Below are 25,844 nucleotides of genomic sequence, written 5' to 3'. Positions count from 1 at the left end.
TTTGTGTTGAAAGTATTGGGGTGTTTTAAAGATGGTATCTTTGAACGTTAAAGCTAAACTGGTGACACAGCTGTTGTTGTTCAGAGAATGATATCTGAGGATCAGTATGGTGAAACCGCGGAAATCAACACACACAAAGTAATGAAAACGCTGCAACCCCAACCCTCGCTATTTTTGAATCACGGTCTCTTTTAGTGTGGTGTAGTGTTCTGTCAGCCTGTGTTTTATACAATTCCGAGAAATGCCTAGTCAAATGCACAGAAGGTTTCCTCCAAAGGTCAAGAGGTCCGCAGTCTGTCTGTCCTCCCCCCAGTTAGAAACCCATCCGAGACTCGATTTAAAGTGCTTAGGATCACACAGCATGCCGTTATCGAGACTTTCAAAGAATGCGGTTAAATACCAGCCAAAAGAGGTCAGGTCCAGCCTTAGAAAGACAAATCGAACATTGAACGAACGTTGAGATGAACTAATCGGATCAACCTGGTTTTTTATGGTGCGAAATGAGGAAGACCGGACAATAGATGGACCTATATCCGGTGAATAGTAACCGGGCAATAGATAGTTCTTTCAGCCACATAAGTGAGCTTAGTTTTTTTGGTGGCGGCTGAACAATCAGGTGATTATTAAGTAGAGCAGAAACACCTATTTAAAAAAAAAAAACCAAAGCATGACAAGTAGCAAGAAATCAGTGGTGCACATGTGGTTATTGTTTTGTATAAAATAGCCGCACAATGCCAAAACGACACGCCGCTTTCCTTTCAAGCAAGACAGTGTTTTTACATTACATTTTTGCTTTTCGGGGTCAAATACTGCAAATGTGTGCATAGTTCATTCACTACAGTTGCTATATATAAGAACTACAGTCCTGTTTTTATATCTATAACAGTGGATACTTTAATCGTTTTATGACTATTTTCAAATTTTTTTTTTTCTATTTTATTGGATGTTTGACATGTCTCCTGTATGTCTGCTCTTTATTTTTTAAGTTATTTTAGTACCTCACATTACTCCAATGAGAAATGTTTTTATTTTTTTTATTTTTCCATTTAACGTTTCATTTTCTAATGTACCCAGCAATGAACTGCTTTGTGGTTTGTGTTGGTATTTAGAGTTACGATACCAACCTGGCTTTATTTATACGCCCGCCTTTGAAGTTTTTCCTGGCATGTGTTTTGAAAACAAACATCTGTGTATTTTATGTTATAATCCCCTGCCGCGTGTCTTCCACTTGCATCTTGGAGCTAAAATAAAGCATTAATCAGCTAGAGAGAGAAACCAGCTGGGACAAACAACCAAGGGCTCTCTCACATCCAACCACCGACAAAATCCAAATGACCAAAGCCCTTTTGCATCACAACTTGATCTCAAAAGCCCCTCGAAGAAACACCCAGCTGCTCCTCTGCGGACTACATTAGTGAATGGCTTCTCATGCATCCTCAGCGCCAATTAACGCCTGTGACCCTCTGACCTCTCCCACGGGCCTCTGGTACCAGACGTGTCCTGGGCAAACCCTTTTAAAAACCCTCGACAGATGCTGGCTTACAAGAGGTAGCTTCTTGGGTATGTAGTTGAGTTTTTTGTTTATACGACTTTAGTCATTATATTCTATATTTCCCCCACCGCTATGCAACTACTCACATTATCTAGACTGGCAGACCGCCTAGTTTTATTCTTGAAGTTACCTAACCTGTTTGGGTGGGTTGATGGATTGTAGGGAGCAGAGGGCGGAGTGCTTGTTAATAATAACAACGATCAGGTCCAAATCATAATGCCTGATTAATCGCATCTGGGCTGATATATGTGCAGACCCTCGTATAATCTAATAGAGATCTATTAATAATAATAGAAGATTATCAGCTAATTACAAAAGCAATATGAGATCTGGCGCAAGATTGTTTATATTAGATTAATATTATATTATATTATATTTATAATTATACTATATTAATATTATATTATATTATATTATATTATACTTAGATTATATTATTACCAGTGTTATGCTAATCAACTGCGAAATTTATAGTTGAATTTTTCTTATCATAATACCTGGACCTGATTATTTGCATTGCCCAATAAGTAGCTATCACTCAGATCTTATATTTGTATTAATATTTTGAATCACTGTTTATTTTTGGTATTTTCTGGTCTTTAATCTTTATTTTTTATATCTTATTTATATGCATTAATTTAATTATGCATTTTCGTTAGTTAAGTTTTAAGTAACTTTTGTTGGGTTATTTTGACATTATTGTTTCATAAAGTATGATCTATATATTTTTTATTATTTTTTTTTTTTAGATTTAGTTTTAGTTACTTTTATTTTATTATTATTTATAATAAAGTTTTAGTATAGATCCTTATTACGTCGTTTTTACATTATTGTTATTTCTAGTTTTACCATTATATCGCTATATATATATTCGCCTATCCTATCTATATTTACTATATAGTCTTATGGTTACCGTTTTAGTCAACGATAACCAGGCCGATCTGTTAGTTCCTACTCACTACAAATAGCCCAATATTGTGTAATGTCAACGCCCACGAACCTCACATCCTAAGTTTCCTCTGATCTAGGAGCGTATGGCGCGTGCAGTTCAGCTGTGCATGAACCGCTCTGGTCCTCTTTGTGAAGGTCATGGCCTGAAAGCCATTTTCAATAGCCCAAGCTGTTTCTCTCTGTCCACAGGTTCATCGGCTTGAACAAACGTTCCTCCCATCAGAGGGCAGTCCGGGGGGCCACGCGGGGCAAAAGACGTCAGGCCCCAATAGCCCTTTAACCACCCGATTCCTGCTAGCAGTAACTGACTCAGTGAACACACTCGCATTGCCTAGAGGAGGAGTGCCATGACGCCAGCTGCATAACGAAGCATGAAATTCTGCTTTGTGCATGAGAACCAGATTTTCACTCTTACTTTCCGGCTGAAGATTATTCAATATTTTACCCATATACGGTCTTCTTCTATTATAGCCATCTAAGTGAATAGAAACTCATCACCATAACACATGGTATACCTCATCCACAACTGCAACTCCTCTCTAAAATTCAAAGGTTGGTACATGTCTATAGCCTGTATTGTGACATCTGGCTTTTTCACATTTCGTACGGTGATTTTGGGATTTAAAAAGGTAAACTGTTTTATTTGATGGTCCCCTTAATTGAATTCTAATTAATGTCACTTTTTGTCAATATGATAATAAACACAAATAGTATATATTTAATATTTTACCCCCATTTAAAGGCTTAAAACTGTCTATGATAAGCCGCGTGTAGTGACAGCAACATAATACACCTATATGTTGAAATCACTCCATAGTCTATTCCAGCATACTTTCCATGTGATAAGGCCCAGACTGACACGTGGCTTTTTTTCTTCTCTATACATTTTCCTACGTCGAGAAATCAGACAGAATTTGGCATTTAAACAATGCATTAATATGGACTTTTTCAAAAGTTGAAAATGTAGTTCAATGTAACACTTGCCGGTTCCTTTGTAATTGCATGAAATTGGAGGCTGGCAATTTCTGCATTGCAAATTCACGCTTATTGTTTAAGATTGTTGACATTATTTGTATACCTTATAAATATAAATTCTGAAACTTTAGAATGGGGTACACACCATTATTAGTTCTTTTTAATAAAATAATGTTCACAACGCAAAAAACTAGGCCTCATGTTCTTGACACTAATACAGATAGCTTACTTTTTGTCTTATTGGTTTTGTTGGGAGCTTGTTGTGCATCAGTTTTCATACGGATACTGGAGACTGTGATACGTGATTTTTGGCATCAGTACGGCTCCGTAATCTGTTGTGTTGCGATGACACTGGGTAGAAGCCCTCGTCTGATTGCTCTGAGCTGAAGATGCAGGCGAGCCGATTGGACAAGACTTCTGCGACACCCGGCCCCAGGCCGATCTCCAAGTAAGCGGGACGCCGTTCGTTCCGCCATCCGCATCAGCCTATGCGGCGCCATCGCGCTCTAGCCATGGACAGTCCAAAATACCTAGCTCCACCGTGGAACCATCTTACGTCCAGCTTCCTTGGGCTCTGGCGGTGCACGCCAACTCACTAAAAAGCTCAAAACAACCTGCAGCAGAAGAAGAGGCGAAGGCTCTACATTCTGCTTTTGTACAACATACTGTGTCAGCGCCGTATCACTCTAGTAAGAGATGTAAGTCTTATCCACCATTTAGAGTCACTTCAACTGCGAGAGGAGAGAATCATCCTGCCTGCGGTGCTTTCTGCTGGACACTGCTGCATTGTTCATTCTTAATACCTCTGGCTAGTTATTTTATACAATGCGATTGAAAATGGTCCATGTTGGTTGGTTGTGTTGAAGAAGACTAATGTATTTCCCTTGATTCTGCCACAGGGGGGGGGGGGGATGCTGCATAATGCTATCTTAATGTATGTCCATCCTTGATCTCAGTCATATTTTTGTCACAACTGGTTTGATTTCATGACCCCCAAAATCCCACTAAAAGAAAATAAAATAAAAATATAACAATATAAATTAATGCGAAAAACCACTTTAAAAAAATGTGTGTTTTACTCCGAGGTCTTTTTTTTAAGATTTTATTCATTTTATTCAGGTACCTTTGCAAAAAGAAAATACAATACAAATACAAAATCAGACTGTTGACTCATTCAGAGGTGGAACTAAACTAAATAACTGGTGCTCAATCACTTAAACAGGTGTTGTGTATATTATTACTTTAGGTTTTTTTAAAATATTCTTATTATTGATTATCATTTATTATTAATTAGTTTTCAGTTCATGTGCCCTCTCTAAAATAAAAATACACACAAAACACTAATAACTATAAACATTTAAATTAATAAAATAAATATAAAATACAAAATAAATCAATAATAAAATAAAATAAAAAATACTATACAAATACGAGCTAACCCACTTAAAATAACGTAGTATTATATTATTAATTAATGATTATTATGTATTATTATTATTCAGAATACCCTCACAAGAATAATAATACTAATACTAATAATATAAATAATAATACCTAATGCCAAATAAATATTTTAAATCCACTCTCAGAGGGTACTCAATACAAAACAGCCTGGCTAAGCCCACTGTAAAACAGTGAATATTCATCATATCAGAACATATAACATCCACCACCCAAAAAAAAGAACTGATCGTAAAATAATTCATATTGCAATAGTTTGACCGTGATAAAGTTATACCCACAAGCAATAAGCTTATTAGGACCCTTTACCTCACGTCTCAATCATCTAGATTCGTGTGTCTCTCTCACTCATAATCAGTTTACAACGTAATAGAACTTGTATCCAAACTCAAACACCATCGTAAAATGCTCAAATCTGATAATATATTCCTCAACAGTTCAGTGACCCATTTAAATAACTAACAAGATTTACGACACTCTCAAAATATCTCTGGATGAAGCATAGGTGTGGTTTTAGCGATCGTTCAACAGTCTCTCGGTCGCAACCTGGAGACTCCAGCCTTTACGCACGAGATTACCTCTCAAATATAACGATAGATATAACACGTCTTACCTGGAAACGACAAAACCCAGAGTAAAATCGCAACCGCTTGATGTGTTTTTCCATTTCACGACCCCATTTATGGACGATTTCACGGTCCATTCCGTGCGTAAATCGCGCGCGTCCGGAGCGCGTCATGACTCTCCGGAGATCCGATCACTGACTGAAGCTGAAGCTCGCGCTGCTCGCGCTGCTCACGTCACACGTCACTCAAGCCCCGCCCTCATTACATATTCAGGTCTCAGTACACGTCCAGGATTATGTCACAGTTATCATCATGTGCACCTGTAACATCAGCAGTCTGCGTCTCTGAATGCAGTACAACAGTCTGAACAGTCCCAGCTAATTCGTGATCGAAAGTCTTAAAAAATAAAAAAATTTAAACAAATGTTTTATTTGTCAAATGTGCAGCAACACCCGAACAGCAGTAGCTAAACATAGAAATAACATGTGGGATCATTGTAAAGAAATGAAAGAATGCATGAATAAATAAATAGTTAAAAAGTTACTAATACAGAAAGAAAAATAAATGAATGAGGAAAATACAAAAATAAATTCAAGACTAAATTTAACTATAATAATAATAATAATAATAATAATAATAATAGTATTTGTTGTAGCCAAGTCATTTATTGCTTTATTTTAATTTCCTATACATTTTATTTTATTTTTGTTTCTTATACAACATAACTGATATGATGTACGTTTCGCAAACTAACAATAAAATATTATGTGTGTGTGTGTGTATATGTAGTTGTGGTGTGTGTGTGTGTGTGGTGTGATAAGGTGTGTAGTATGTTATGTGGTGTGTGTGTGTTGTGTGTGTGTGGTGTTGTGTGTGTGTGGTTGTGGGTTGTGGTGTGTATGTGTGATGTTATATGTAAGGTGTGTGTGTGTGTGTGTGTTGTGTGTGTGTGTGTATAAATATATATAGTAACAAAAGTACGGGACAAATATATGCTAAACCAAAGGTTTTGTCTTTTTGTATTTATGTTGCCTTGTACTTTGTCTGAAAGGTAATACAAATAGTTTGTTGGGTACAATTTCTGCAGGCATAGTTAAGATCCATGCAGGACGTGCTTATTCGAGTCTAAGCGAGCAGCTGTATCTCATCAGACCACAGTACAATAAAAGATCGCTACCACACTTTCTACTTGCATACATCAATAGTATTATATCAGAGGACGAAGGTTGGCATGTATAACTTTCTCACTATCACTGAACCTGTATTAGTGTTTAACTTTCTTATTGTTAAAAAAATATTATTTTTTTTTATGTATTTTAATATAATTTTAGTTTTTTTTTTTTTTGTACTGAATAAAAAGTGCTTACTGTTGCCTTGGTAACTAGCTGAAATCCATTTTTTAAATTTTGACTTTTTATTATTTTTTTTTTAAATGACAAAAACATTCAGTATTAATATTTTGAATTAATTATTAATATAGTCTCCAAATTTGTTATAATTTGTAGTTTACATTTTAGTTATTTGGTTATTATTATTACTATTATGAATATAATACATTGTTACTTCATTTTTAGGCTTTAGTTATTTTAGGTACTTTTTTATAATAAAAAAAGACTGAGGGGTTTTGACGTACTTTTGGATTTTTATGACATTTTCATGAGTTTTAGTAAGATTTGCCAGGTTTGTCCTTTAGGAGATGTATGAGCTTTTTTAATATTTAAAGCACATTTTTTCTTGCATTCTTATTTCAGGTGTTTCGCTATGAAAATGAGAAATTTATTGCCTTGGCAGATTTTCATTTTCTTGTAAAATTATTTGATTTTATAGCAGTTAATATTTATATTGAAAACAACAACAATGGTTTATACGGTTTTAGTTTGGTTGCCTATAATAACTCCTGGTTTAGTATCACCATGTAATATCAGTGCTGCTTCGCACGGAAATATGAACTAAAGCAGAAAATAGTCATGTTTTAAATAGTGATTTCTTATAAAGGTCTATGACATGAAGAGAACATAAAGCTGAGCAGATGATGCACGTGTGTGTTTGGTGTTGCTCGTTTAATCAGTTATTGATCAGTGATGACCACTGATTGATTACGTCCTCCTCTCACCCTCCTCACCAGAACCAATAACACAATAAACAGATGAGTGATGCTGGAATATCAATTTGTATATATATAAAACAGACTCCTGCTATGTTGTTTTTCTGAGCCGGTCGGAGTCGCTCGACAGCAGATCTGTGGATCACTAGGGCTGAGAGTCATTAGTAATTGTGTGAATCGTGTGTGGGGTCATGGGAAAAGAGGCACGACACAACCTGGACTGCCCCTGCTCTCATTGGGTCAGAGCCACGGCCAGGGTGAACCCTCATCTCCACACCTCTACTCTGACCTTTGACCTCCCCCCCCCCCCCCCTCGGCTTGGGCAGAATGACCTCTATCCCCTCCGTCGAAAAAGCACATGTGATCGAATATGCCGAGAAGAGCATTTATTATCAGTGATGTGTGACTACCGTCAGGATCTGTGCTGTTAGTGATCTGGACAACATGAAGTGTTCACAAGACAATGCGCATTTTAGTATCACTGAGATACTAATTCAGTTTTATTGATAGTTTTGAAGTAGTTATTATTTTTTATATTTTGTTTTCATTTTTAATTTTTGTTTAATGTTTAGTACTCTTGTGTTTGATTGTCACTTGTATAGTTTGACTTTTTAAAAATGTCTAAATATTTTTTTATCCATTTTTCACTTCGAAAACTGCATTAATTAATAATTAAATAAAAAATGAGAAATATTTCCTTAGCAAATAGCTTTTTTTTTTTGAGCTTGGATTATTGTATGAGAAGTATATAATTTAATAAATGCCTTTTGAAACTGTTTAAAAATAATATTAATGATAATTATTAAGTTATTATTATTAAATGTCATATAAAATAATTTTATAATTCATTATTTTCCATTTTAATATTTGAGGCCTACATTTTAAGAAATAAATAAAAAACTCAGTTTTAAAGTTCTGGATGCAGGTAATATCAGTTATTACTATTTAGTAGAATAGTAAAATGTCTAAATAGTTTTTATCCATTTTTACTCCGAAAACTGCATTAATTAATAATTAAATTAAAAATGAGAAAACTTGTGTTCCTTAGCAAATAGCTTTTTTTTTTTCAAGTTTTGGAGCTTGATTATTGTATGAGAAAATTTGTGATGTTGTATGAGTTGTTTTATATGATCAATATTATATTACAGCATAACCTTGTCTTAAATACTGAGAAAAGATCAAATCCTTAACAAACAGTAAAAAACATAATCAGTGATCTTCCAATCAATAAGTGATTTAATACCCCCCCCCCCATATATATATATATATATATATATATAGATATATATATATATTATATATATATAATATAGATATATATATTATATTAGAATAGAACCAAGTATATAAGTAATAAATGACAACTGTTTTAAAAATAATATTAATAATTATTATTATTATTGTCAAATGGTCATATAAATAATTTATATAATTGCTCTTATTTTTCCGCCTTTAATATTTGAGGCCTGTTTTAAGAAATAAACTAAAAACTCTCATACGTTTAAAGTTCTGGATGCAGGTAGAATATCAAGTTATTACTATTAGTATCATCAACTAATCCATTATAGTACTTTGCTGAATAATATCATACCATACAACAAAATGACCATATTTTGTTGACACCCAACTCTAACCTTTCCAGCAGAACCCAAAGTTTTCTGTGAAGAGGCGCTTCAACACGTAAAATGTACTATTATTATTACATTATAGTTTTTATGCAGTGTACGTACAGGTTTTTTGAGTAGCATATTAAATATATACATGAAGGCGGATTGGTTCTAAAGTCAACAATATTTTTAAAAATATTGAATTTAAACAAACAATTAACAGTAATAATAGACTATTTTTATATAGCGGCCTTTAAAAGTTGCCTTCTACTTATACATTTTACATAAAACCATACACAACATGAATAAAATAGCAATTTTACACAATAAAAAGACTAAATCAAACAAACAAAAACTCAAAACATCAAATTCAAATACTATAAAAGCTAACTTTGTTTTTAAATGGTCTACATATTTATATTTTATATTTTAAATTTCATAGATTTTATAGTGAAATTTTATAGATTTATATTGTTGATTTGTTAAGGCTAGTGTAGATCCCACGTGCATGGTATGACCTCATGACAACCTGTGGCTTTTTTTTTTTTTTTGTGCTGCAGTGTCAATATGAACCAACAGAGGGCCGTTACGCTCAAACACCACTCCAGACAACCCATGTTTTTGTTTAAAAAAAAATGTTTATTGCTTTTAAAACCACTTAAAAAAAACCATCTCACCTGTGAGTAATTTCCATTAGAAAAAAAAAAAAAGAAAAAAGAACAAACAAAACATCGCTGACACGCTTCTGCAATATTAACAAGCTACTGTCCACATAAGAGCAGATAAACCAGCTAAATCAGAGGCTCAAATCTACAGATCCGAATGGACAGACAGAATGAACATGTTTTTTCTACCAGAAACCGACCTGACAAACAACATCTGCGGCGTCAAACCCTGTTTATCAAAAGAGGACTGAAAGTCTAACTGGTGAAATAAAATAAAAAAACGGTAACTTAATCAGTGCCTAATAATGCCAGAACATAAAAAATATTTACAGCTTTCTTCACATAACAATAATATAAAAACAAAAAAAAAATAAAAATAAAAAAATATTCAAAACAAAAAACAAGAACAACAACACGAACGCAACATTCATGAAACAGAAACGGACTTATTTTAAACTTAGTAAACATCGTAAAATGCATATAGCTTCTGAAGAACTACTCTCGTCCGCCTCCTCGTCCTGTTTGGATTGGCTACAAGGAGTGGGTCACAACAAATACTACCATAGATATTTTAAACATACATGCGCACATACAGTCATTTTATAACATGGTAAAGCATGTTGGTTTTTTTTTTTTTTTTTTTTGTGTAATTCGCAATGTCGATCCTATTTTTAAATCTCGTATTAAAGCTAGATACTTTTCCTTCTATTTTTAGGTACGAGAAGTCGTACAACGCGGATCTCACTGAGAGTTAGAGCTCATTGCTATCCAAGGCAATTAATTCATGGTCGTTTTCGAGCATGAGTGAGTAATTCCTCTATTTATTGTCATTAGAAGAAACAACAACGCAGCGGTTCACCAATTGTTGTTTGTCACGACGGAAAAAGAAACGCAACTTTTAGTGCAATAAGATGAACGTTTTCAAAACCATTTCCAGTGTCTGCTCCTTTGAATTCGTTTCTCCACACACACATTTGAGCTATGCCACGTTAATTTAATCGAATGCAAATTAACGTTATATTTAAGTGGCTTATCTAATTTATTTTTTTTCTTGATAAATCCATGCTATTCTATCCTCTCTTCATCTTTTTTACACATCACATCTGCGTACGCAGGAACCAATAAACTCCTAAGAAAAATGGTACATTAGCAAGCTACAGACCCAAGCATTTACTAGCACAATCACAGGAAGCCAGAAACGTAACAAGCGAAATATCGTGCTGGCTATGGACTCGTTATGATCAGCGTTTTCTTCTTAAGGGCACTCGAATCTACCTACAAATCATCACCATTAGCATCTTGATAAAATGGAAATCTCATGATGACAACTATGTCCTTTATACAAATGTCGCCACTACTAGCCTAGAAATGTAGCCTTCGTGAACTTGTACAACATGCTCACCATCTATACATCCGCCATATACATAATTTACACAAATGTGAATTCACTTACTGTAAAAACGAACTAAAACAGTCAAGATCCCTTTTAGATGACAGACGAGTGAAGGTGGAAACCTCAACGGATCGCAATCTCTTGTTCTTCCTCAGCTTCTCTTTGGTATGCAGTTAAGGCTGGAGAAACTACACAGGTTTGCCTGTTGATCTCGAGTTGGTAAGAATATCTAGCCATCACCATACCATCATCACTACCAGTTTGAAATGATGTGCTAAAAAGCCTAGGAAAAATGGCTAGCACCATCTGAACATGGAGAACTGCTAATCACGACAAGTGCACCAAGTTCGTTCTTTTAAGAAATTATTGAATTCAGAAGCCTTTAATGAGATGGAATAAGGCCTTAGACTCCGGAAATAAGGCAGACGAGTCTTATCTTCCCATTTTTCTGGAATAAAACAAACCAAAAGTCTAATCCTTCCCCAACAGTTTGGATTTAACAGTACAAGTATTATGGCCTTAAATACCCTTTTCCCCCCAAAAATGTGTGAAATCACTTTGACAAAACAAATGACGGCTGATGAAAAGTACAGTTAATGCAATTCTTTAAGTCAGCACCATGTAGCACCTAAGATCTTTGCAGTTCATTGAACTGACTGATTTACGATATGTAGATGTTATTTCACCTCTGCTGTACTTACGGTATTTGGGGAACTCTTTTGCAATCTTTTGGTCTCCTATCCAACTCACAAAGCCACTTTATAGATGCTTAGACAACTGTCTAGAAAGGGTGTTTCCCCAAAGTCAACGATTTGTCACTTGGAATATTTGCATTTCGTTGAAATACAAGAGCAAATTTTGCATGCAGGTTCTCAATATCCACTCTGGTTTTAGAGGAAGGAAATATATAAAAGAGGCATATGCTTGTGCACCAGGTGATGTCTCATTATACTGAATGTACTTTACTACCAGCTGGAACCAAAGGAAATATCTGACCCGTCCACTATAAATTACTTCCTGAATGGGGAGAAATGACTGGAATGATCCTTGAAAACACAACAAGAATACAAAACAAAACAACTGTAAAAAATTCAGATATAGCACATGCCTGTAAGAAATTTACCTCAGGCTGGCACTTTAAAACTGGACAGTCCAATGCGTCCAGATTTTATGCTGCACAGACACGTCATTCAATACTTTTTGCACGTAAAGGATACACAAAAACGTCGCAATACAAAAAACAAAACGTGGAACAGAAACCATAAATATAAACGACAACAACAGCAACATCAACAGTAAAGGAACAGGAACATATATTATCCCAACATTTCCACAGTTGGCTGGTCTTTATTCTCCAGCCAATCGAAACCAGCAGAATTCACAGTATCGCTGCAAATCTGCTGAAACAGAGGATCGTTCTTCAGTTCTTCCAGTGTGGCGTCTTCATATTGGTCCTGCTGCTGACTGGGGTCAAACAGCAAGTTGGGGTCCAAAGTGTTCAGGTCGGTAATGCTACTCGAAAGGTCAGAAGTCAACCGTATATCGCTGGAAAACTCGGAGGCGACAGCACTGAGTTTCTGATGCCACTTGTCCAACGAGTTGCGAACTGGGGTTGAGGCTGTCCTCCCCCAAGAGATCCTTGACGGTAGTGTTGAAGTCCAGCTGCTCTTGCTGCTCCTGATCCACAACCTGCTGCGAGGTCTGGTGCAACAAGTGCTGCTGGCTAAGATCTGGGTCATCCTGTAATGGTTGTTGGTCTGGCAAAGAACTGGTTGGTTCTTGAAGTTGCAGCTGTTGGTCTTGGAGTTGTAACTGCTGAGCTGGAAGTTGCAGGTGTTGATTATGGAGTTGTAAGGCTGTTGGTTTTGCAGCTCCAATTGTGGTTCTTGGAGCTGAAGCTGCTCTTCCGGCTGTTGCAGTCCAGAGCCTGATTGTGCTTGACTGTCCCCACTGGAGAAGGTCACTTGCTCCTCTCCCGTGCTTATGAGGTAACCCGTCTTCTGGAAGTCAAAGGGCGAAGGGCTTGAGTCCAGAGGCAGCTGCTGGTTCTGGGAGTTGGGGCCTCCGGAGAAGCCCTGTGTTGTCCTCCAGACATTTGGGTTAAGTTCATCCGTGCTGTGTAATTGGCGGGCAGGTTATTTACACCTAGCCCTCGCACTGCATCATCTCCATCTGTGTCCATCTTGCTAAGAAGCACAGTGGTGATCTTAGCACTATTGCTTTTGCTGCGCCTGGTGACTGACTGGCAGCAGCTCAGACTGCATCATGATGTTTAATGGAACTGACTGGCTCCTCTGGGCCAAGCTGCTGACACTGACAACAGACTGGTTGTTGGACAAAATGTTCAGGACCTCAGATGTCAGGGGGCAATTAAAGGGAGAAACAACAGACCTTGGGGTGGTGACTGTTTGAGCAGTGGTGCCACTAAGGTTTACGCTGGCGAACTGCCGGGCTAACGCTGCGACACCTGAAGGTTCCTCCTCCAGATGCAGATGTGCTTCCTGTCCCTTTGTTGTCCAACGGAGCTGGGACGGCAAAACTTTCTTGCTTGCTACTAAGGGTGGTTTGCTGTCCTTGTTGCACTGGGGAAACGGTTGTCAACCTTCCCAAGTTTCCGTCCTGATGCCTTGACTGACACTGGAGAGATTGACCTGGGATGGCAAAGCATGTGGTTTACGGAAGTGGTCCTCGACCAGATCCTGGTAACTGGGCAGGATACCAATGGTGGAGGTTGTGGAGATAACAGGAGACCCTGCGGTGCTGTTGTACCTGTTGTTGATCCACTCCAGCTTGGCTTTATCTGGGTGGGTGGCCATTGGCCTTTGCATGGGTTTTACTGGACTGCTGGAAACAACGCTACCATCATGATATCCAGTTATACTGGAGTTTATAGGAGTGAACGCAAAGGGATTGCGGCATTCAATGGGACTTGGAGGAACACTGCTGCTGCAATTTGACAGTGGAGTGCTGATGGGTGTATGGCGCCCACCTAAGATGCTGTCCACTGGGGTAACAGGTGCCATTCGCGAACAAGGACTTTCTCTGGTGAAACTATGCCCCCCTGGTAGCATCTCAGAGGTAGGAGTTGGAGTAGGTGTTGGTGTCGGTGTGGGTGTTGGAGTTGGCGTGTGGATTGGAGTGGCACTACTATGGGAGGAATGATAGAACTGTGTACTTGTCTGATGGGGCGACAGGATTGTTCCTTGGCCAACTGTGGCTTGACCTTGTAGGGATATATCAACACAGCTCAGGTAGGATTGCAAGCTACTATTCAGCTTCATCTGTTCCTCCATCTGTACAAGCTCTTCTACAATACTGTCCTGGGTCATATCATCATCATTGAAGGGGAAATAGTCCATGCTTGCTTGGGCTCTTGCAAAATCAACAATGTCCTGCTGAGTGAGCTGACTGGTGGTCTCATTTGCCTGGGCCATCAACGGTAAGGGATTAGCTGCAATCTGCTTGTGTTCTACTTGCATCTGTTTGTGAGTAGTCTTGCAGAGAACTCTTGAGCTTACTTACAGCAGATACCTCCTGAGAAACATCACTGCTGATTTGTTGGTGACTTGGGATTTGCTGCAGTAAAGTTGTGCTATTTACCAGAAGCAGTTTTCATTCGGGCTAATATCTGCAACTTCATTCTCAATTAGTGAAGAGCTCTGAGGATTAACAGTCTGAGAGGTGTCCAGGGCTCCAATGGGGGTGTCAGAAAGAGCCAAGATTTGAGTCGGAAGAGAGCTACTCTGTTTTAGTGTAACTTTACATGGAGCACTCTCTGGTCTTGCTGAGGTGCCAGGTATGTGAATCTTCTTAGCTGCTATTACAATACCAGGCTTGGTATTGCTGCTAACATCCAAAGGTTGCGGGGAAATGAATACTCTTTTAACTGGGATTGCATGGGTTTCCAATACAGATGCAGAGCGTTTTCGAGGGCTTTTTGGACCGAGGCCAGCATCTTTAGAAGAAGTGCTTGCAGTTGCCACTGCACAAATGGATGACAATTCGGCGTCTACATTCTGGCTAGTAACAGTTAAATACAAAGTACTTTCTGGTTGATCATTGTTGTTATTGCTGCTCGGGGCAAGAGCCCCCATGATTGTACTTGAAGGGGTTGTAGAGTCACTCTTGGCCCTTGCCACTCTCTCAGGCACAGGGGATGCCTTAATAAAAAAAGAGGGTTCACTGGAAGCCCTGAATTTAGTGGCTCTTTCGTTCTTTAGAGTCCTGTACACTTGCCCCTGATGCAGTGCTTTGTTTATCAACAGCAGAAGCTAAGTTACTGTCATTCACAGCTTCAAAATGTCACTTTTACCTCATTGGTAACAGTGTACGCTGATGGGGTTAGGGTTGTGGAGGGACGTCCAGCTTTCCCAATGACTGAAGAGACATGACAGATGCCCCATTCTGACCTTGATGGGTTTGGCTAGATTCTTCCAGGGAAGCTGTGCTACCGACACCTGCTGAAGCAGGTCGCAACGCGGTAGATGTACTACTACTCTACTGCTCTTGCTACTGTTAGGTGCTAATGAAATTGCAGTCATCTTGACCACATTTACAGAGCTAACGTGGAGTGCACCGTCTTGATGGGACTGTTGGTGATGAGGAGCGTTGGGGGCGAGCGAAGGGCAATGGCGCTTGTGGCAGATGGTTTAGGTAAAATCTGAGCATATCGGTGTCTACCCAACCTATCACCGACTGGGCTGGCAGGGATATTTTGGGGTGTTTTTGGAGACTGCTTAACAGGTTGTGTCACAACCTGGAAGTTAACAGGTACAACTTTTCCCTCTGCTGCCCCAACAGGACTTGGAGAGGTCATTAGTTTCCGGCTTCTCTGAACCTGCAAACAAAAGCACAATCTAAACCACTTGTCCATTAAGCAATGTGAAATCATCCATACCCTGCTATCAACCAAAATCTCCTTACTGTGATAGGACTTGGAACAGCAGTAACCACAATGCCTATGGTTGGTTGGGGGGACAGTAGGGCAGGACTTCCAGAGGTCAGGCTGGATCCAGGGCCAGGTGTGCCCTTTTGTCCTCTGCCCTTCTGGCCTGGGCATCAGTGGGCAAAGGAGAGGTGAGCTTCTGCTCCTACTGTTTCTTCTGGATCTTCCGCTGCAGCTGCTGTTTGGCATCTACAGAAGGTGAAGGGAGGGTCTTCACTTGGGGCTGGAATGAGTTGGCTTCACCAGTTGGCACAAAGGCAGAGGCAGGCGTAGGGGTTTTCATACCTGTTTTTTATCAAAGAGATTCAAGTTAGAAACAAGAAATGAACAAAGTTTGAATGCCACACAAGTAAACCAGCAGCTGCTACAACCAACATTTTCATGCATCATCTAGATTTGTATGCAAGTATTTTTGGTTTCTTGCCTGTTGGGGTTCCAGTCATAACAGTCAGAGCTGCCATGGACTTAGTGCCTATATAATGACTGTTGAGAAGAAAGCGTGCCAGTCCCTCCACGCTGTCAAACTGGCGACTCAAAACCTTCTGAGCCCATTCGCAGACCAGACCGCAAGCTGCCGAACGCATCTCATCCTCAGCACTGGGAGACTGTCCAGTCGACTCCAACAACTCACACTAAAGAAGAGGAGGGATAAGAGGGGATCTGGTTATCAAACCCGCACATAATGTTGTTGTAATCAGGGCATTTAAAATAAACTGATATGAATCACTTGTTTTGGATTTGACAGGAACAGGATACTCACCCCATCTCCTGATTTGTGCAACTCCAGGTTAGGGAGTGACGGCATGTGCACAAATGCTTTTTTTCTCAGCCGCTGTAGCAGTACGTATAATGCATTGTAAGGTGCACAACAATTCTCAATGCATACGAACTGTTTCAAAAGCAAATGTTGTCATGCATTAGGTGTATTGCATTTTGCAATCTACAGTATACAAAACACATCAGATTTTTTCCATTCAAAAGGATATTTTGACTTCCCCCCTCATGCCCAAAACGGCGTGCCTTCATGTTCGGAAAAACGTTCTTCATGATCTTTCCAAAATCAGCTGCGCTTAAAGGATGGTAGCCCAGATTGTCGCAATAACTCCTGAAACACAGCATGAGAAAATGATGAGTACAAGCAAACACAAACTCCGTCCAATACTGCAGCATTAAACCACTCACTTGTATTCATCATACACCTCTTGTTTTGGCAGTGAGGTTTCCGGGTGCTCTTCCAAGTGATTTCGGATCCAGTTGAATGCGTACATCTGTTGAGTTCGGCTCGATGAACATGGAGTTCTGGTCACTATTGGGAAAACAGAAAGAGGGGGGGCGGCTTGAAACAGTGATGGTGTAGCAGCAGAAAGCTGTGTGTACGTCTGTTGGTCCTATATAATATATAATGTTACATATTACTTCAAAATTCTTTTCCCTTTAATATAGTTAAAGTTGTAGTACCATATCGCAGGACTTGCAGAGCCCCTCTGATTTTCAGTTCTATTGGACATCATGTTTGGGAAAGAGGGGTTGACATGATGGACAGATAAGGGGACACAAATGATAAAACACAGGAGGAAGCTTGGTATTGCAATGTCATAATTTACACAATTTATTTTAAAGGTGAAATGATTAAGCTTGAATGAATCATGAAACAATTTGAAGCTGACAACAAAATTGAAATTAGACAATATTACAAAAAAAATATATACTTGCATATGCTTTGATTTGGTTTCATAAATGCATTTCATATATGCATGTTTTACCGAATGTAAACATGAATCAATCATAATTATCAGACATATGAGTGTATTTGAAATTGCAAAGCACAAAAATCACAAATGGTTCATGAGGTGGTGTTGAAATCATAAAGGAGAGGAGGGGGATATGGAAAGGAATAAGGTAGATAAAAAAATAATATGTACCTTTTATCATTGCCACTACTGGGACCAGAAGGCAACTTAAGGTAGAGGTAGAGCTTTTCAATATCTGTAAACTTCTCAACATCTTGCTGTGTGAAATGAACAATGCAAGGATTATGAGACAAGGGCGATCACACAAGTTTATTATTTTTTAAATCACAGCATGTTAACAGTCACGTGCAAGTATTACACATAAGTGTTAAAATCAGTGAAATTCTATGACTAATCTAAATGTATTTTCCCCCAAAAATTTCAGTCACACCATGTTTTTTTAGAACAATAGTTTTTTTTCCAATAAAAAGTTTATTTGGCTTGTTTTAGCAATTGGCAACTTGTTTAAATCATTGCTTTACCATTGCTTTATTAATCAGATACTCTAAAAAACAAAAACCCAGCATGTGCAACATTCAATTTTTTTTTTTTTTTTGTATGCCAATTTTGCAGTTTTAAAAATTATTATTATTATTATTGTAATGATTTAATGACACATCAAGCATTTTAGGAACAACTCAGAGTTTTGGGCTGCGAGATTAATTATATTTTAATCATGATCATATTTTTTTACTTATTATTTAAGCATCATCTGTGTACTATAAAATTATTGACTATTGTTTGTGAAAAACAGAAAAACATTAACTTATTATACAATTATATTAATTAATATTAAGAATCTCTCTGCTTAAAGTTTTTCATGTTATCATAACGTACAGAGATAAAATAAACCTCACACTTTCTTAATTTATGGTTAAATTTGTGAAAGTGCATTCACGTGAACGAAAAGCAAAATAATTTTGGTCATTAGGTTTAACCATAATCATTCAGCCTTAGTTTTTCCCCAATAAAAGTTTATATATTTGGTGGTGATGAAAATGACAAAAAAATTCCACCGCAGCAAAAATGCTATTTTGCTTGTTTTTGTAACATTTTTTTTCCAAAACATAGCAGAAAATGTATTCTTATCATGCACAATATCAAATTCCCACACCAATATCACACACTAAAATTCACTTAAAGGCCTTGATTTTCGGCCCCTGCAAGACTCCAAGGCCCATGACATCACTGTCTTCTCCTGCATTCATTTCCGCAAGGTTGCGTATTGTACGGGGAGAGCCAGAGCTCCTCGAGTCGGCCGGGCACACAGTACCGGAGCGTGTCTGCACATATGACCAGCAGCAAACCTGCAATCCTGCCCTGCTCTTAGCCGGTTGCCATGTAAACCCTGACAGTAAACATGCATGTCAATGCTGACACACTGGCAACACGTCGTTTCAGCGCGCAGGCATTTAATTGGCTGGTGAGAATGAATTCCTCTCACCTCGTCCTATTCTATTCGCCTCTTTGTTGCTAGGGGAAACCAGCGCTCATGAATGGGGTGAGGCTTGACAGCCAATGAGAGTAAATAAAAAAAATAAAGACAATTCACTGTTATTTCCTAAATGTACGAGGTAGCTGTCACAATCCTTCCATCCAAAGCAAACAGCCTTATTCTTATTCTGTTTAAGGCTTTATTATGTTACTAAAACACCTTCAGTAATGACTGTGGTGTTATTGATAAGCATCATTCTAATGCAATATGATGAATGGAATAGCAATGCAAACAGGTGTTACTGCACAATCCCTGAACAACAAAACACAAAATGCTCTTTTTGACTGTGGCTATATTGTATATTGTACATTGTATTCTAGCACACAATACTGTCTTTTGTCCCATATTTATAATGCAACCTCTAAATTCAGTTTGGATGAGTTGTGTTTGAAGGTCGATTGTATAATGCTTTTACAAACAGCTAGTCGTACCAATTAACTGGTGAAGAGTTATTTTGATTATGATTAAACTACTAAGTGAACATTGGTGTCTTTTATCATATTGCTGTTCCAGGCATTTTATAAAAGTAATATGCTGCTCTGCGTCATGTTGTCCCAACCAACACACTCTTTAAAACATGTTATAAAAAAAAAAAAAAAAAAATCCAATCTATACAATTCCAATCCATTCCATTCTATTCCAGTCTATTCACATCCATTTCATTCCCAATCTATTCAATTTCATTCTATATAACTGCATTCAATTCCATTCCAATCTATACAATTCTACTTCATTGTATTCTATTCCAATCCATTCAAATCCATTCCATTCTACACAACCCCACTCAATTCTATTCCCAATCATTATATTCTATTCCAATCTATACATTTCATTCCATTGCAGTCTATTCAAATCCATTCTATCTCAATCTATTTAATTCCAATCTTATGCAATTGCAATCCGTTTCATTCCAATCTACTCAATTCAACTCCATTCCATTCTAATTCTATTATATTCCAGTCTATTTAAATCCATTCCAATCTACTGTATACAATTCCACTCCGGTCAATTCCAATCTATTAATTTACATTTCATTATTGTTGCATATAAGCATCACAACAATGTCTCTATTTAGGATCACCAATTAATTTTCAAGTAAAATCTGGTATATTAAAAGCTCAATAAATATGATATATTAGACCATTTAAATAGTGTTTTTTTAATTCAATGCAGAAGCCCTAGAGTGTGACATCATATCCTGGTACCCAAATTATTGGCTTAAGTATCTGCAATCATTCTGCTTGTTTTAAATCTAGTGTGACGGCAGCTTAAGGCTCTTGCACATGGAAGGTAAATGATTCCTGGAAACCATTGCTGCCACCACAAGTGCTCCTATTTTCATCTTCCTGGTTACGGCCTCCGTGGATACAACTGTTTGTTTCTGATTCATGGCACACATTTATATATATATATGCTGTACAGGATCCCACAAAAGCTATAACTAGCTATAAAAGCTATAATCGGTTTAAAGTTTGGTATATTTCTGTCTAGTGTGTCTAACTTTATGGAAAATGCCACTTCACAGCAAACTAAAAAGGCCTCTGACAACAACAACAAAACATTTCTCAACAAAAGATAATCATCTGAAAAACAACAAGCTAAGACAACTGCAATGAACGACTCCTTCATTTAAAGCCTTACAGGAAGCTAAATAACATGTATTTGTACATGTATGAAAAAAAAGAGAGAGATTTTTTTTTTTTTTATTACTGTTAAGATGTTAAAAAACATGTTAGTACTTTTAAATGTTAATAACATGTTAGTATTTTGTTTGAAAACATGCAAGCGCTTTTAAATGTTAAAAACATGTCAGTACTTTGTTGAAAAATATTTTAATATTAAAGAATTTGCATTAACATTCAGATACACCGTAAAAATGATTTCACAAAGTTGTAAATAAAAACAGATTAGTGGAGTACATTTTGACATATTTCAATCTTTCTAAATAAGAGGAATGCACATTTAATTCAATGTGTTACTTGCAGCATATTCATAATTATTTATGAACTTTACTAGCAATTTTGGAGTGAAAATTGGTGTAAATACTACAAACATACTAAGGAGAACTATGACAACTTTATCATAGCAATTATATCATAATAAATGACTATACAGACATAGCAGGACACTAAGACACACTCGCTGGCTGTTGACAAATAACAATGGGTAAAGCTGGAACTAAAAATAAATCACACCATCAGACAGTAATGAATATCACTAACATATTCTTAACATGATCAGAATTGTTCATATGACTCAAGTAATGAATATCACTAACATATTCTTAACATGATCAGAATTGTTCATATGACTCACAAACTACTGACCTCATTCACATTCACAGATTACAGATAAACACATTTGTGTAAATGCAATGCTTCTACATCTAAAAAAACCTAAATGATGAATCTGCATTTTTAAATGTCTAGTTTAAATAACGTACTACCACAATACTCATACTATCACTGCAGCATGCAGTATGCATACTGTCCTAATTGTCTGTATGCACGTAACACTTCTATGATCTTCTACACTTGCCCAATTGTGCATTATACAACTAGAGCACTTGACGCACAATACTGTATCCCACAAAGCAATGTGCATTTTTCGTTTGATATTTGATAGAAAAAAAACTAAATATTATTCCCATGAAAAGTCTTTTTTCCAAAAGGCCATTAACAAAGATATTTATAATATTAAATGCAATATATTACCAAATATTATCTCTAGAAATGCCAATTAATTTAATAAACAGTGGAAATAGCAATAAGACTTCAATATTCATAAATGGTTACATTTATAATTAATATTTAAAATGTATTGACCGAGGATTATAATTTATTACAGCGTACACTTGTCAAGCAACGTTGCAACTTGCTGGATTAATATAGAATGCATTTGCATTTTAAACAACAACTCTGAACATCGCTAATGCAGAATCTAAATTTAAAAGTAGGGATGGGCAATATGGGCTTAAAATACATCACAATCATTTCTAGCACTTATTGCAATAATAACAATATCAATGACGATAATTCAGGGAATTCTGTTTCTTTAGAAAAACTATTATCTTTCCTATTTTTACCCAAAAGAGGGTGTTGTGAGCATTACTGAGTACACACGTAATGTATTGACTGTTTAATTCATACTGGAAGCCATTACTGATGACGCTCCAGGAAATCCCTAATATGGACAAAGGCATCCAGTTTTTTTTATCGCTGTAGCTAGAGAAATTTTTTAACTGGATGAATCTTAAAGACAATAAACATACGATTACACAAAAATATATGGTTTATCTGTGTTCTTCAAGCAATCTTATTTTTTAAGGATACAGTACATTTATAATGCAATGCTAATCGACATAGCCTTTATCACTGTATATAATATAAAAGAAGTTATTCCAAACATTCGACTATGTTTATAAGTTAATTTGGGGAAAACGAATCACAAAAATGATATCTTTGTGGACAGCAGGTTTGTAAACAGGCTCATACACATGCAGAGCTGTGCTACTGTATTACATTTACTCTCGCACGTTCGCACACAGAAATATGTCAACAACTAGGCTTTATCGTTATTATTTATCGCGGGAAGACTAATCTTAGCGTGGGGGAGAATTTTACCAGTATCTCACAAATGATAAGATATCGCCCATCCCTAATTTAGAGTCCAAATTATCTGTCTGGATATACAAAACCTGGAAGCACATTGCCTAAAACGTTCATAATTAATAACATGAGATACTTACCAATATACTCTCCACTTTTGATTGTACAGATTTGCCGTAAAAATAAGAAAAACACTTATTAGAGCAGTTGTGATTCAAGTTTGAACACAGTGGTGGGGGGGAGACATGCTGTTAGGGTCCTGATAACAGGCAGGGCATTTCTTGGATGGTGGTGTGCGCTTGTTTTAAGATAAAAGAATCGTAAAAAAGCACCACCGGCTCTTCTTTCCATTCTTAATGACGGTGTCAAAGGTCGAGTCAGGGCAGGTGCATTTCTACACCACTTGTCTATTCAACTAACAGGTTTGTTGTTTCTCTGGAGAAGTGAAGCTTTTATGGACTTTAAGTGCATGTAGATCATCTAAAATCATTTTCATGTCTGATTTTTATAGGAAATTGAGGTGTAAGTGGACTTCAGACGTCACATTTACTTAAATCAAACATTCATGCAAAGGCAATCAGACACATCATCCCTGTGCAACTGAAATCATAGAATGTAAGCAATGAAATCCTGCATCCATTGAACTTAAATCAGACATCCGAATACAATAAAATTAGAAACCAGACTTTGACAGTCACATCATGTACTGAGATCAGACATTTTCCTGCATTTGAAAAAAGATATGGCATGCAATGACATCAGAAATCCATGCAATAAAATCTGACATCATATAATCAAAGCAATTTTTAACAGATGTCGCAAAAATGCAATTAGAAATCAGACATAATCATGCGCACTTAAATCAGATATTACTTGTTAATGCATGGCATATCTGATTTAAAATGCCAATAAGTCTGATTAACTTCATTGCAAGATTCTACTGCTTGGATATGATGCCTGATTTTTATTGCATGGGGACATTGTCCCTGATTTTGTCTCATTGGTTTTTCGGATGTCATTGCATGTAGTAGTATGTCTGATGCCTTTGAATCTTATGTCTGATCTTATAAGTCTGATTTCTAACTGCATTAGCACATCTGTTTTAATTGCTAGGGACATTCTGATGTCACTGCATGGGATGTCTGATTTCATTGCATTTGGATGTAAGTGATTTTAATGCATGGAGATGATGTCTGATTTCATCTGATGTCACTGCATGGCATGTCAGATTTTAAATGCATATTGTTCAATGAAATCAGAAAATCCATGAGATCAAATCAGACATCACCCCCATGCATGAAATCACTCATTCATTGCAACTAAAATCAGACATTTAAATACAAAGAAATTAAATATTAGACATAATCGCAAATCATACATTACATGCATGCCATGGAAAAAGAAATCAGACATCCTTTGCAATTACATCCCATGCAGACAAAAAAAAAATCCATGCTAGAAAATCATATGCAAGAAAATGAATCAGACATCCGAATGAAATTAGAAAGCATACATAAACCCAGTGACATCAGAAAATCCATAAATAAAACCAGACATCGTATGCAAGCAATAAATCAGACAATTTAATGCAGTCATAAACCAGACATATTCACATGCACATAAAAACTAGATATGCCATGCAACGAAATAACACAATTCCTGGAATGAAATCAGACATCCACATGCATTGCATCCAGATATTATCTGAAATCCCATGCGGTGACACCAGAAAACCCATGCATATAAATTGAGGCATCCAAATGCAATGGAAACAGGAAACGACTTCCGAAACAGTCGCATGAAATGACATAATGTATCAGTTGCATTGAAACTCAGATGTACCAATCTAATGCAATCTAACCACCATATCACCTGCACTGACATCAGACATCCCATGCAGGTGACATTTGAAATCTGCAATAAACCAAATCCAAGCATTGTCATCAGCCATCTATGCAATGATAACGCACCCAAAATGCAACAAAAATCCAATAAAAAATCATACCCAACCCATGCACTGACACACGGCCTGCTGCATTTGACATCAGACATCCTATGTCAACAACCATCCAACCATGGCAGGCAATGAAATCAAAACATCCCTCTTGCAACTAAAACCATATATTATTTGAAATCGATACATATATGCAATAAACAAGACATCCATGTAATACAATGGAGGCAAAGTCAATCCTAATTACAATGGAAACATGAACACAATTTGAATCAGTGCGCATGCAAATGACATCATGTAAATCATTTTGCATTTGGAGTCAATGTACCATGCATGAAATCAGACAATCTAAAGGCAAGCACATAACCCATCCATAATCACCATGCACTGAAGCCAATATGCCACGCAAAGGTAATCATACACAACTCATGCCACTGAACCACAGGCCTGTGGTCCATCAACATCGACATCCTGTGTAAACAATCAAACATACGGCCTTCAGGTGAAATGCGAGACATCTCGGTCCCGAGCGCACGCCCGTCTCGTCAACACTCCGAATGATTGCTGGAGCTGGTAGCATGAGTGTGTCTGAGATCGGACCCAGATCGCATCGCTTAACCAATTGAATTCTTGGATCTTGTTGTACGGCAGGCGCCGCGCCGTCGCCTCGTGCTCTGCATGCGACCTTTCCGGGGAGCGACCGGGCTTTGTTTGTGATTGATCATCAGCCATCACGGTGGGATTTCACTTCATGTTCGGATTAGGATTATGAAAGCAT

At 37.2% G+C, this 25,844-nt stretch overlaps 1 pseudogene; it reads right to left on the bottom strand.

The window, feature by feature from the left end:
- Positions 1-12,590: 12,590 nt before the first annotated feature.
- Positions 12,591-25,798, bottom strand: LOC109072825 (annotated as a pseudogene).
- Positions 25,799-25,844: the final 46 nt, after the last annotated feature.

Source organism: Cyprinus carpio, chromosome B25, assembly GCF_018340385.1.
Source record: "Cyprinus carpio isolate SPL01 chromosome B25, ASM1834038v1, whole genome shotgun sequence".
Lineage (NCBI taxonomy): Eukaryota > Metazoa > Chordata > Actinopteri > Cypriniformes > Cyprinidae > Cyprinus > Cyprinus carpio.
The sequence above is the reverse complement of the archived record's forward strand: the minus strand, read 5'-3'. Positions and strand labels throughout refer to the sequence as shown.